General features: G+C 42.7%; 1 protein-coding gene across 3 annotated transcripts in view; it reads right to left on the reverse strand.

Annotated features, from left to right (window-relative positions):
* Positions 1-8415: 8415 nt before the first annotated feature.
* arnt2 (aryl-hydrocarbon receptor nuclear translocator 2) overlaps positions 8416-12844 on the reverse strand; it is a 357501-nt gene continuing 353072 nt past the window's right edge. For 2 of the 3 annotated variants that reach the window (XM_078530481.1, XM_078530483.1), the window contains exon 19: positions 10623-10988. The gene's annotated coding sequence lies outside the window, so the exon portion shown is untranslated. Of the gene's footprint in view, positions 8712-10622; positions 10989-12844 lie in introns of those variants that run through there. The other variant, XM_078530482.1, reaches the window with a different exon arrangement.

Raw genomic sequence — 12844 nt, forward strand, 5'->3', positions numbered from 1 at the left:
ACATGAGGCACAAATTAACTCACAAAAATGTATTCAATCAACTGGATTCTTTTAATTACATTTAGACTTTGTTGTACGATTAGGTTAATATTAAAGTAAAATTACTTAAAAAAAAACCACATGATTTGTTTGGCTATTGTTTGTAATATTTATAGCACATTCATGGGATGTGGGGGTCACTGGCTAGGCCAGCATTTATTGCCCATCCCTAATTGCCCTTGAGAAGGTGGTGGTGAGCTGCCTTCTTGAACTGCTGCAATTCATGTGGTGTAGGTACACCCACAGTGCTGTTAGTGAGAGTTCCAGGATTTTGACCCAGCGACAGTGAAGGAACTGCGATATATTTCCAAGTCAGGATGGTGAGTAACTTGGAGGGGAGCTTCCAGGTGGTGGTGTTCCCATCTATCTGCTGCCCTTGTCCTTCTAGATGGTAGCAGTTGATGGTTTGGAAGGTGCTGTCTAAGGAGCCTTGGTGAATTCCTGCAGTGCATTTTGTAGATGGTACAAACTCCTGCCACTGTGTGTTAATGGTGGAGGGAGAGAATGTTTGTGGATGTGGTGCCAATCAAGCGGGCTGCTTTGTCCTAGATGGTGTCAAGCTTCTTGAGTTCTGCGGGAGCTGCACTCATCCAGTCAAATGTTCCATCACACTCCTGACTTTTGCCTTGTAGATGGTGGACAGGCTTTGGGGAATCAGGAGTTGAGTTACTCACCGCAGCATTCCGAGCCTCTGACCTGCTCTTGTAGCCACAGTATTTATACGGCTAGTCCAGTTCAGTTTCTGGTCAGTGGTGACCCCCAGGATGTTGATAGTGGGGTTTCAGTGATGGTAATGCCATTGAATGTCAAGGGGCAATGGTTACAGATTCTCTCTTGTTGGAGATAGTGATTGCCTGGCACTCGAGTGGCATGTTATTTGCCACTTGTCAGCCCAAGCCTGGATATTGTCCAGGTCCAGCTGCATTTGGACATGGACTGCTTCAGTATCTGAGTCGTCGCAAATGGTGCTGAACATTGTACGATTATCATCGAACGTACCCACTTCTGACCTTATGATGGAAGAAAGGTCATTGATGAAGCAGCTGAAGATGGTTGGGCCGAGGACACTACCCTGAGGAACTCCTGCAGTGATGTCCTGGAGCTGAGATGACTGACCCCCAACAACCACCTTCCTTTGTGTTAGGTATGACTCCAACCAGAGGAGAGTTCTCCCCGATTCTCATTGACTCCAGTTTTGCAAGGGCCCCTTGATGCCAAACTTGGTCAAACGCTGCCTTGATGTCAAGGGCAGTCATTCTCACCTCGCCTCGGGAGTTCAGCTCTTTTGTCCATGTTTGAACCAAGGCTGTAATGAGGTTAGGGGCTGAGTGGCTCTGGCGGAACCCAAACTGGGCGTCAGTGAGCAGGTTATTGCTAAGCAAGTGCTGCTTGATAGCATTTTTGATGACCCCTTGCATTACTTTAATGATGATCGAGAGTAGACTGATGGGGTGGTAATTAGCCGGGTGGATTTGACCTGCTTTTTGTGCACAGGACATACCTGGGCAATTTTCCACATAGCTGGGTAGATGTCAGTGTTGTAGCTATACCGGAACAGCTTGGCCAGAGGTGCAGCAAGTTCTGGAGCACAAGGCTTCAGTATTGTCTGAATAGTGACAGCTTTTGCACTATCCTGTGCCTTCAGCTGTTTCTTGATATCATGTGGAGTGAATCAAATTGGCTGAAGACTGACATCTGTGATGCTGGGGACCTCCAGAGGAGTCCGAGATGGATCATCCACTCTGCACTTCTGGCTGAAGATTGTTGCGAATGCTTCAGCCTTATCTTTTTCACTGATGTCCTGGGCTCCCCCATCTTTAAGGATGGGGATATTTGTGGAGCCTCCTCCTCCAGTGAATTGTTTAATTGTCCACCACCAGTCATGACTGGATGTGGCAGGACTGCAGAGCTTAGATCTGATTTGTTGGTTGTGGAATCGCTTAGCTCTGTCTATCACTTGCTGCTTGTGCTGTTTAGCACGCAAGCAGTTCTGTATTTTAGCTTCACCAGATTGACATCTCATTTTTAGGTATGCCTGGTACTGCTCCTGGCATGCCCTCCTGCACTCTTCGTTGAACCAGGGTTGATCCCCTGGCATGATGGTAATGGTGGAGTGGGGGATATGCCGGGCCATGAGGTTACAGATTGTGTTCAAGTACAGTTCTGCTGCTGCTGATGGCCCACAGCACCTCATAGATGCCCAGACGTGAGCTGCCAGATCTATTTGAAATTATCCCATTTAACACGATGGTAGTGCCACACAACACAATGGAGGGTATCCTCAATGTAAAGGCGGGACTTCGTCTCCACAATGACTATGCGGTGCTCACTCCTTCCCGTACTGATCCATGCTCCGTACCAGATTCCTTCGACCCTATCAGCATATCCTTCTATTCCTTTCCCCTTGGTATGTTTATCTAACCTGCTCCTAAATTCATCAACGCTGGTTGCCTCAAATAACCCCTGTAGCAGCAGAATCTACATTCTCACCAGCTTCTGGGTAAAGTTGTTTCGCCCAAATTTCTTATTTGAATTATTAGTCAATTTCTTATATTTATGACTCCCAGTTTTGGGCACCTCCTCAATTGGAACACCTTTAAATCTAGCCTATCAAAACCATTCCCTCGATTTTGTCTTCTACAACAACACCTTTAATATAAAAAGCATCCAACAAAGGAACATAGGACTTATAAGCAGGAGTAGGTCATTCAGCTCATCGAGCCTGTTCCGCCATTCAATAAGATCATGGTTGATCTGGTTGTGGTCTCAACTCCACTTTCCTGTCTGCCCCTCCATAACCCTTGATTCCCTTGCCTATCAAAATCTAACTCTGCCTTGAATAAATTCAATGACCCAGCCTCCACTGCTTTCTGGGGAACAGAATTCCACATACTAACGACCCTTTGAGAGAGAAAAAATTCCTCTTCTCAGTTTTAAAAGGGAGGCCTCTTATTCTTAAGTTGTCTCCCCGGTTCTAGTCTCCCTCACATGAGTGAGATCATCTTCCCTTTACTCACTCTATCAAGTCCCCTCAGGATCTTAAATGTTTCAATAAGATCACCTCTCATTCACCTAAACTCCAATGGATATAGGCCCAACCTATTCAACCTTTCCTCATAGGATAAGCCCTTCATCCTAGGAGTGAGTCAAGTGAACCTTCTCTGTGCTACTTCTAACACAATTATATCTTTTCTGAAATAAGGAGGCCAAAACTATACACAGTATTCCAGATGTGGTCTCACCAAGGCCCTGTACAACTGCAGTAAAACTTCCCTACTTTTATATTCCATTCCTCTTGCAATAAACAGCAACACTCCATTTGCCTTTCTAATCACTTGCTGTACTTGCATACTAACTTTGTGATTCATGTACTAGGACACCCAGATCCCTCTCTACCATCGAGTTCTGCAATCTCTCTCCATAAATACTATGCTGCTTTTCTATTTTCCTGCCAAAGTGGACAAGTTCACATTTCCCCACATTATGCTGCATCTTCCAAATTTTTGCCCACTCACTTGACCTGTCTCTATCCCTTTGCAGACTCTCTACCTCTGCTTGATAACTTATTTTCCAACCTATCTTGGTGTCATCTGCAAAGTTAGCTACCATACATTCAGTCCCTTCATTCAAATCATTGATACAGATTGTTAACAGTTGAGAGCCTAGCACTGATCCCTGTGGCACTCCACAGTTACAGTTGCCAACCAGAAAAAGGCCTGTTTATCCCTACACTCTGCTTCCTGTTAGCTAATTAATCCTTTATCTATGCCAATATGTTACCCCCTACACCATGTGCTCTTACCTTGGGTCAAAATCTGGAACTCCCTTCCTAACAGCACTGTGGGTGTACCCACACCACATGGACTGCAGCAGCTCAAGAAGGCAGCTCACCACCACCTTCTCAAAGGCAACTAGGGATGGGCAATAAATGCTGGCCCAGCCAGCGAAGCCCACATCCCATGAATGAATTTTAAAAAAGTAACCTTTGGTGTGGCACCTTATCAAAGGCCTTTTGAAAATCCAAGTACTTCACATCTACAGGCTCCTCTTTATCCACCTTGCTTGTTACTTCAAAAAGTTCTAATAAATTAGTTAAACATAATTTCCCTTTCACAAGTCATGTTGACTCTGCCTGGTTGATTTTCTAAGTATCCTGCTATAACCTCCTTGATAATGGATTCTAGCAATTTCCCTGTGACAGATGTTAGGCTAACTGGCCTGTAGTTTCCTGCTTTCTGTCTCCCTCCTTCAAAGGATCCACTGGGACCCTTCCAGAATCTAAGGAACTTTGGAAGATTAAAACCAATGCCTCTACTATCTCTGCAGACACTTTTTTTAAGACTCTAGGGCGCAGGCCATCTGGGCTTGGGGACTTGTCAGCCTTTCCAGCACCTTTTCTCTAAGTGATGGTGATTGTCCTTCCTCTTGTTCACCCTTTGATTTTCAAGTATATTTGGGAAGTTTTAAGTCTTCTACAGTGAAGACAGAAACAAAATACCTGTTCGATGCCTCCACCATTTCCCTGTTTTCCATTATCAATTCCCCAGACTCATTCTTTTAAGGACCAACACTAGCTTTAGTTACTCTTTTCCTATTGAAACTCTTACTTACTGTTTTTATATTACTAGCTAATTTTCTCTCATGCTCAGCTTTCTCCTTCTTTATTTTTTTTAGTCATTCTAGGCTGGTTCTTAAAAATGACCAATCTTCTGACCTACTAGTTATCTTTACAGATTTGTAGTGTTTCTTTCAATTTGATACTATCCTGAAGTTCATTATTTACCCACAGATGATGCATCCTTCATCAAGACTCAAAGAGTCTTTCTTTCTTACCAGGATAAATCTTTGCTGAGAGTTATCAAATATCTTAAAAGTCTGTCACTGCATCTCTACTGTCCTACTTTTAATCTAGTTTCTCAGTTCACTTTAGCTAGCTCTGCTTTCATACCCTTATAATTACCTTTATTCAGGTTTTATACACTAATCTTTCACCCACACTTCTCCCCTTCAAACTGAACATGAAATTTTAACATGTTATGATCGCTGTCACCTAAAGGCTCCTTTACCATGAAGTGAGTGATTGATCCGGACTCCTTGCTCATTACCATGTCTAGAATAGCCTGCTCCCTAGTTGGCTCTAGAATGTACTGCTCTAAGAAATTGTCCCACATCCACTCTATGAACTCATTTTCCAGGCTGCTGTTGTCAATCTTATTTGTCCAATCTACATGTACATTAAAGCCACCCGTGATTAATTTGGTGCCTTTCTTACAAGTTCCTTTTATTTCTTTGTGTATACTTCGTCTGACAGTGTAACTACTGTAAAGGGACCTCTTACCAAGGAACTTCATAGGAGCATTAACAAACAAAATTTTGACACCGAGCCACATAAGGATGATATTAGGGCAAATGACCAAAAGAGGTAGGTTTTAACAAGTGTCTCAAAGAGGAAGAGAGGTGGAGAGATTTAGGGAAAAAATTCCAGAGCTTAGGGGCTTACAATTTGAAGGCATGTCTGCCAGTGATGGAGCGATTAAAGTTGGGGATGCTCAAAATGCCACAATTGGAGGCGTGCAGAGATCCGTGAGGGTTCTATCAACATCCTGGCGGGGGGGGGGGAGGTTTACCATTGACCAGAAACTGAACTGGACTAGCCATATAAATAATGTGGCTACAAGAGCAGATCAGAAGCTAGGCATCCTGTGGCGAGTAACTCACCTCCTGACTCCCCAGAGCCTGTCCACCATCTACAAGGCACAGGTCAGGAGTGTGATGGAATACTCTCCACTTGCCTGGATAAGTGCAGCTCCAACAATACTCATGAAGCTTGGCACCATCCAGGACAAAGCATCCTGCTTGATTGGCACCCCTTCCACAAACATTCATTCCCTCCACCACCGACAAACAATGGCCGGAGCTATGTACCATCTACAAGACGCACTGCAGAAACTCACCAAGGTTCCTTAGACAGCACTTTCCAAACCCACGACCACTACCATCTAGATGAACAAGGGCAACAGATACATGGGAACACCACCAGCTGGAAGTTCCCTTTCAAGCCACTCACCAAGCTGACTTGACAACTGTTCCTTCACTGTTCTGGATCAAAATCCTGGAACTCCCTCCCTAACAGCACTGTGGGTGTACCTACACCACATGGGCTGCTGTTCAAGAAGGCAGCTCACCACCACCTTCTCAAGGGGAATTAGGGATGGGCAATAAGCGCTGGCCTAGCCAGCAACACCCATATCCTATGAACCAATAAAAAAAAGTGTCAGCTCTGTTCCAGGCCCCTAGTGATGTTTGCTTAATGCCCGACTGGTTGAATTAGGGGCAAGAAAAGTGATATTGAGCACAGGGAGAAACCGCATGGAGTCAGGATGGAAAAAAATTACCAGGCAATGGCAAAGGCTGAAGAAGGAACCAGCATGCTATGGATGAGTGGGTTGGTGAGATTAGAGCCAGGGGCAGTGGGAGATTATGGTGGAAGCCATAGTCTGATTGGAGTACTCAACTTTATGTAGCACAGATAACGTCAAGGTGCATCCTTCACATGCTGGAGTCACGAATCCACCTACTTTTTGTAGCCTTGATATTCATCAACCTTAATCTTGACCTTGTAATTCTACCTCTTCTTATGCTGTTGGTTCTTCAACCAACCAAACACTTGGTAGCTAAAGTCACAAGGGCTTAAAACGTGCAGCAGTATACATTGAAATAGCCATCCCTGTGAATGTGTGTGCAGCGCGCAGCGGAGGGGGAAGAGATGATCAGATAATGCCTGAGTCAAACAAGGTCAGAAGGATAACGTCAGTGCTTGCATGTTTTTGAACACATCAAGATTTGTGAGAGAACACAGGAAACAGGACAGGAAGCATTTCAAAGCTGCACAGGGACACTCAATCCCTTCGGTTAAAAACTACAATCAGCAACCATGAGTTCACTGTGAAACAGCCAACACCAAGTATTCTGTCATTTTCAGATGGATAGGATTTCCTCTCTTCCAACTCGGTGATAGGGGTTATATCCAACATCCCAACCAAAAACAATTCATAACTGTGCACAACTGTCAGTTTCGGCTGGGACTCCACAGTTTCTGTGCTCGAACAGTTGATTTCTGCACATTAAACAGTTTATGGTAATGTGGAGTGAGTTTGCATAGACTAGAGAAGAAACTTTCATCCCATCTGACAAGACTGAACTCCAGAGTAGGTATATGAGGCGAAAGGGCAGTGTACTATCCACTGCACACACCAGTCTCCAGTGCCGAAGGTTGACATGTTCTTGATGTCAGATTTTTTAAAAATTCATTCACGGGGTGTGTGCTTTGCTGGCTGGACCAGCCTTTATTGCCCGTCCCTAGGTGCCCTTCTTAAAATTATGGAAATAATGCAAAATAATCACATAACATGCTGGAAAAATAATTTTCCCAGGTTAATCGCAAAATAACCAAGGGGGAGAATTTTCTCCCTGTCGGGTGTGCCGGTTGGGAACGGGCATGGAGCTGATCGCCGTCTGCGATCAGCTGTGGGCCGCCATTTTACCTGGGCGGATCAATTAAGGCCCGCCGAGCGTGATGTGCACCCAGAAGCGCTCAGCGCTACCTGTGCAGGCGGGGAGAGGAGGGAGAGTCGGAGCAGCATGGAGTTGCCTCAGGGAGATTAATTTAATTATAAAACATTGGAAAAAATAAAAAAATAAAATTACTCAGGCATGTCCCCTCATGTGACATTGTCACATGAGCTGGGACATGTTTATGAATCTTCATAAAACATTTTTAAAATTAATAAACACTTCATGAAACCTCATCCCGCCCGTGGATGAGGTTTCATGATAAATGCGAAGGCTGCCTGGGCTCTTCGCCTGCCCCCCCGCCAACCTTAAGGTTGGAAGGGCAGCTCTGACAATCACTTTAATTAGTTAATTAATGGTCTTAACAGGCCTTTGACAGTTCGGCGGGCGCGCAGCCGACTCTGGTCTGTGCCCACCGAACTGAAGATCTGAATGACGTGCGGTGATGTTGAGACGTGCGCCCAACGTCACTGTGCGTTATCTTATTCATCGGCATGTGGGGCCGGCCCCTGCTCGAACAGAAGATTCTGGCCAAGGAATTTTAAAGAAGCAAAACTACCCCTAAAATTCTCATTTAGCAAATACTTTCTCAGGAAATTACATTTACAGTTTAATGTTAAATTTAAAAGCTTATTCTGGTCTTTAAACTGAATTTTCATACATGTTTATAATGGGCATTCTGTAGCACACAAAGTGGGTAATATTAGGAATTTGTGAAGCAAAACGTTTCTTTCATTTCTTGTATTTAAATAGTTACTTTAATAGAACTAGGATAATCTGAAATTCAAAAACAAATGCAGGGGTTCACACTTAGGTTATGAGCTTTACTTGCAAAACTGGCTTTTAACCCCCATCCCTTGTTGCGCTTGAGAAGTTAGTGGTGAACCAGCTTCTTGGACCGCTGCAGTCCTTATTGTGAAGGTACTCCCATGATGCTATTGGGTCGTGTTCCAGGATTTTGACCCGTCATCAATGAAGCAATGGCAATATACTTAAGAATCAGGACAGTGTGTGACTTGGAGCAGAACTTGTAGGTGGTGATTCTCTTGATTGAGAAATTGTTTCCTTGGATTGGAAAATTGCCAATGACACTCCATTATCTAAGAGTAAGAGAGATAAACTAGGAAATTATAGGCTCATTGTCTGGCATCCGTTGTGGGAAAGTTACCAGAATCTGTAATTAAGGACAGCAATTAAGCACTTAGGATCAACATGAATCAATCAGAGAGGTCCTGCCTGGACTTGTAAAGGGCAAGTCATGTTTAAAGAAAATAAATGAATTTTTTGAGGTGGCAACTGACATGAGAAGTAAAGGAGTATCTATGTGTTTAATTTATATGAACTTCCAAAAGGCATCTGTGAACAAAAATGAGAGCATATGGAATCGGAGGAAACTGGCTGGCTTGAATAGCAAGTTGACTAGGAGATAGAATAGAGAGAGTAGAGATAGTGGAGGTGAAGAGAGTGTTCCAGATTTCTACTGCCCTGTGTGTGCAGAAGGGCTTCCTGGCATCACCCTGAATGACCTAACTCTAATTTTAACCCCTTCTTCTGGTCTCTCCCACCAAAAGAAATAGCTTCTCACTATCTAACCTATCAAATCATCTGAGATGCCACAATTAGATCATCCCTTAGGGGAGAATTTTCCCCCCCGCTGGTGAGGGGGGGGGAGGGGGGGGGGGGGGGGGGGAGTTCAGGAGCAGGGGCGCCTCCGCTTGGGGGCGCGCTGCCATTTTACATGGGCGGGCCAATTAAGGCCCACCCAGCGTGACGTCCACAAAGAAGCGCTTCGTGCTCCATGTGCAGGTGGCGGGGGGGGGGGGGGGGGGGGGGTGTGTGTGTGGAACAGAGGGGATTCGCTGAGCCGAGGCTAAGTGCTGTCTTGGGGAGATCGGCTCCGCAATAAAACATCTTAAAAACAGAAAAAATTTCCCTGACATGTCGCCTCATGTGACACTGTCACATAAGTTGGAACTTGCCCATCACTTATAAATACACTTTTATTAAATTTTAAAAAACCTACATGAAACCTCATCCCGCCCGTGGATGAGGTTTCGTGCTTTTTTCAATGCCCGCCAGGGCTCCCGGCCTGCCCAACAACCTTAAGGTTGGACGAGCAGGCCCACTAATTACTTAAATGAGTTTGTCAATGGCCTCAATTGGCTATTGACAGGTCGGCGGGCGCATAGCTGATTCTGTTGAGCCACCGCCGACCTGAAAATTTAAATGAGGTGGGGTGATGTCGGGAGTTCCGCCTGACATCATCGCGCGTCATTTTGTGTCCCGCTCGCCGACCGGGAAATCCTGTCCTTATTATTCTGTACTTCAGGAATTAGAAGCCTCTCCTATGTAACCTGCCTGCAAAATTTAACCCTTTTTACCCCAGGATCATTTTGGTGAATCTGCACTGCACCCCTTCCAGAGACTACCTAACCAGTGGCCATAAAAGGGATAGGACAGAATAAACACATTGCAACTTTACTCCAAATCCCAGTTTAGTCACCGGCAATGTCACAGGTATAAAAAAGTGCATGGAAATTGAGCAAAAGTTTAAGGCAGTAGTTATTCAGTATTAAGTACTCTAGGGTGAATCTTCTGAGCAGCATGACTTGAAAAGTAAGTCTTTAACGCATACTCAGCAGTGGAAAATTAAGTAGAGAAAATAATCTGATTCTATAATATAAACGCCAGCAGTTAATAACTCAATATACTGAACTGCTTCCATGTATGCAACCTCATGACTCTTTAGATAACTGAGAAATCAGCTTCAACAAAACCTCACTCTGCTGGAAGCAAATACATAAATATAAACCATTGCAAGTTTTGACAAGAGTTACATTCCATGTAGGTAATTGTGATCTTATCCTATCCCTTAGCAACTGCCCAAAGAGAAACATGCTTCTTTAAAATAAGCATGGAACATTACAAGGTCTTGTATTGAGCTATGGATACAGCTGAACACAGCAATAATATGACCAAGCTTCTGTACACAAAAGTAAACAGACAGACAATTGCTATTGGCTTGGCTTTATTAGTAGCATTACACATACACCACAAAAATGACATTTGTAACATTTGCTTCCTGTTTTAGCGTGCAATGTCAATATTCAAAAATTACAGAAGATATGAACAATAGCAAATGATTAAAGATGTAAGTCATCTTAAGTGCATTGTGTTTGTAATATCAGTTGAAATAAAAATCACTTTGTCCACAATGCTGCAAATTAAACTTTTACAGAGACACTCAATGAATAAAAACATTTGATAACCCCATTAGTGTAACATTGAAACGTAGGGCTCATGACCCTCAAATGAGTTCTGTTTTAAAACCACAGGCTACAGAAACAAATCATCTAGGGAAATTGATCAGTAAACATCTGAAATAAAGTAAGGAAGGCTTTGTGTTGAGTCTTCACATACTCGAGTACCATATATGATATCTAGGAATTATGTGCTATTTTAATAGGCAAATTATGGTTGCATTAAAAACTAAACAATGCAGGTTAAAATCTATACACATAAATATCACTGTTAAAAATAGCTAGATTATAATTTCAGATATAATATGCATTTGGATTATGAATCCATTTACACTAGAAAATTGTGAGAAAGATTACAGTAATTATATTTTGCCAGGGGGTTTGTACATTTGGCCTGATATGTTATTGAAATAGCCCATGTGGTATGAAGAAGAATTGCCCTCATCAGTCAACAAATAATTTGTACAAATGCTTTTTTTATACAGTCTTAATTGAGTGGTTAGAAATAACTAAAACACAATAGGAGTAGAACTCAATTTTGATGAAGCTGTAGTGAATTGTCTTTTATATATATCTCACCCATTATATACCCACTGCCATTATACGCTCCTGCCTCCACCCGATTTTTCTTTCTATTGAAGTCAATAGAAAAGATAATCGGACAGAATATACAATGGATGGTCAGTTCACACTCACCAAAGTTGGATTTTACTCTAATATTAATACTTGGTCCACAGCAAATTGTGCAATTAAAATAGCTCTACACTTGTAAAGAAAGTTATTCAAATTGTTCCTATACTAAAACTTTTCTGCACAATTACATTTACAACTATGCTGACTTGACAAACATTGTATTTACCTAGCAGTGGGACTAAATTTCTTCCTCAAATGAAATGTATTGAGTTAAATGGCACTGCAGTATACAAAAATAACAGCACTTTAGCAGAAATTAGAATGCTACATTACATGAAATTACATCAAAAATACTTACAAAATGCTGAAAATACAGAATATTTTCTAAAACATCTAGTTCACTGCACTTCTAAAACAACTATTTACATTTACACTTTTACTATCTACCTCTGCGCCTAGAGCCTTTTTTCTAAAGTAACCAGCAGAAGCTTGAACACTAGACAGCTTTGATCTGTTACACTCAACATTTGCTAGACTTTATGGATTTCTCAAAGAAAACATCAACTTGACAATAATGCTTCAATTAACTCCATGAAGAACCTTTAGTACAACATTGAAAGCTGTTTAAACAGCAATTATTCTACATTAACACTTTAAGGTGAAGGTCCTTTTCTAGGCATTGATTCTCTTAACTAGGTCTAAGTGTTATTTGCACTGTTTATGTTTTGTGATTGACTAGGGAGAAGCTTTATTTGCATCCTGCATATTAGAATGAAAGATTTCTTCATGATCCTTCACCTTCATTTGGGGCAGGATAAGAAACAGCTACCTTTAAACTGGTTAACACTCAGAACCACTCATGCATAGAACAACTGTGAAAATAAAACTAAACCATAATATTTCACGAAAGGCTGCATTGATTTTACATTTACAGTGAAGCCCCATTATTAGCTTTACTCTTACACCATCACTGTTAAGGCCAGCATTTGCTGCTTATCCCTAATTCTCCTTGAGAGCAGTTAAGAGCCAACTACATTGCTATGGGTCTGGAGTCACACGTAGGCCAGAACAGGTAAGGACGGCAGATTTCCTTCCCTAAAGTACATTGGTGAACCAGGTAGGGTTTTACAACAATCAATGATAACTTCATGGCTATTGTTACAGGCACTAGCTTTCAATTCCAGGTTTCTAATTAATTGAATTTAAATTCTAGCAGCTGCCATGGCTTTTGAACCCATGTCCCCACAGCATTAGCCTAGTACACCATCGTCTCCCCACACTGAACCTTTATCCTCACTGACCTACACTGGCTCCCGGTCCCCACCAACACCTCGATTTTA

Source organism: Cetorhinus maximus, chromosome 26, assembly GCF_964194155.1.
Source record: "Cetorhinus maximus chromosome 26, sCetMax3.hap1.1, whole genome shotgun sequence".
Taxonomy (NCBI): Eukaryota; Metazoa; Chordata; class Chondrichthyes; order Lamniformes; family Cetorhinidae; genus Cetorhinus; species Cetorhinus maximus.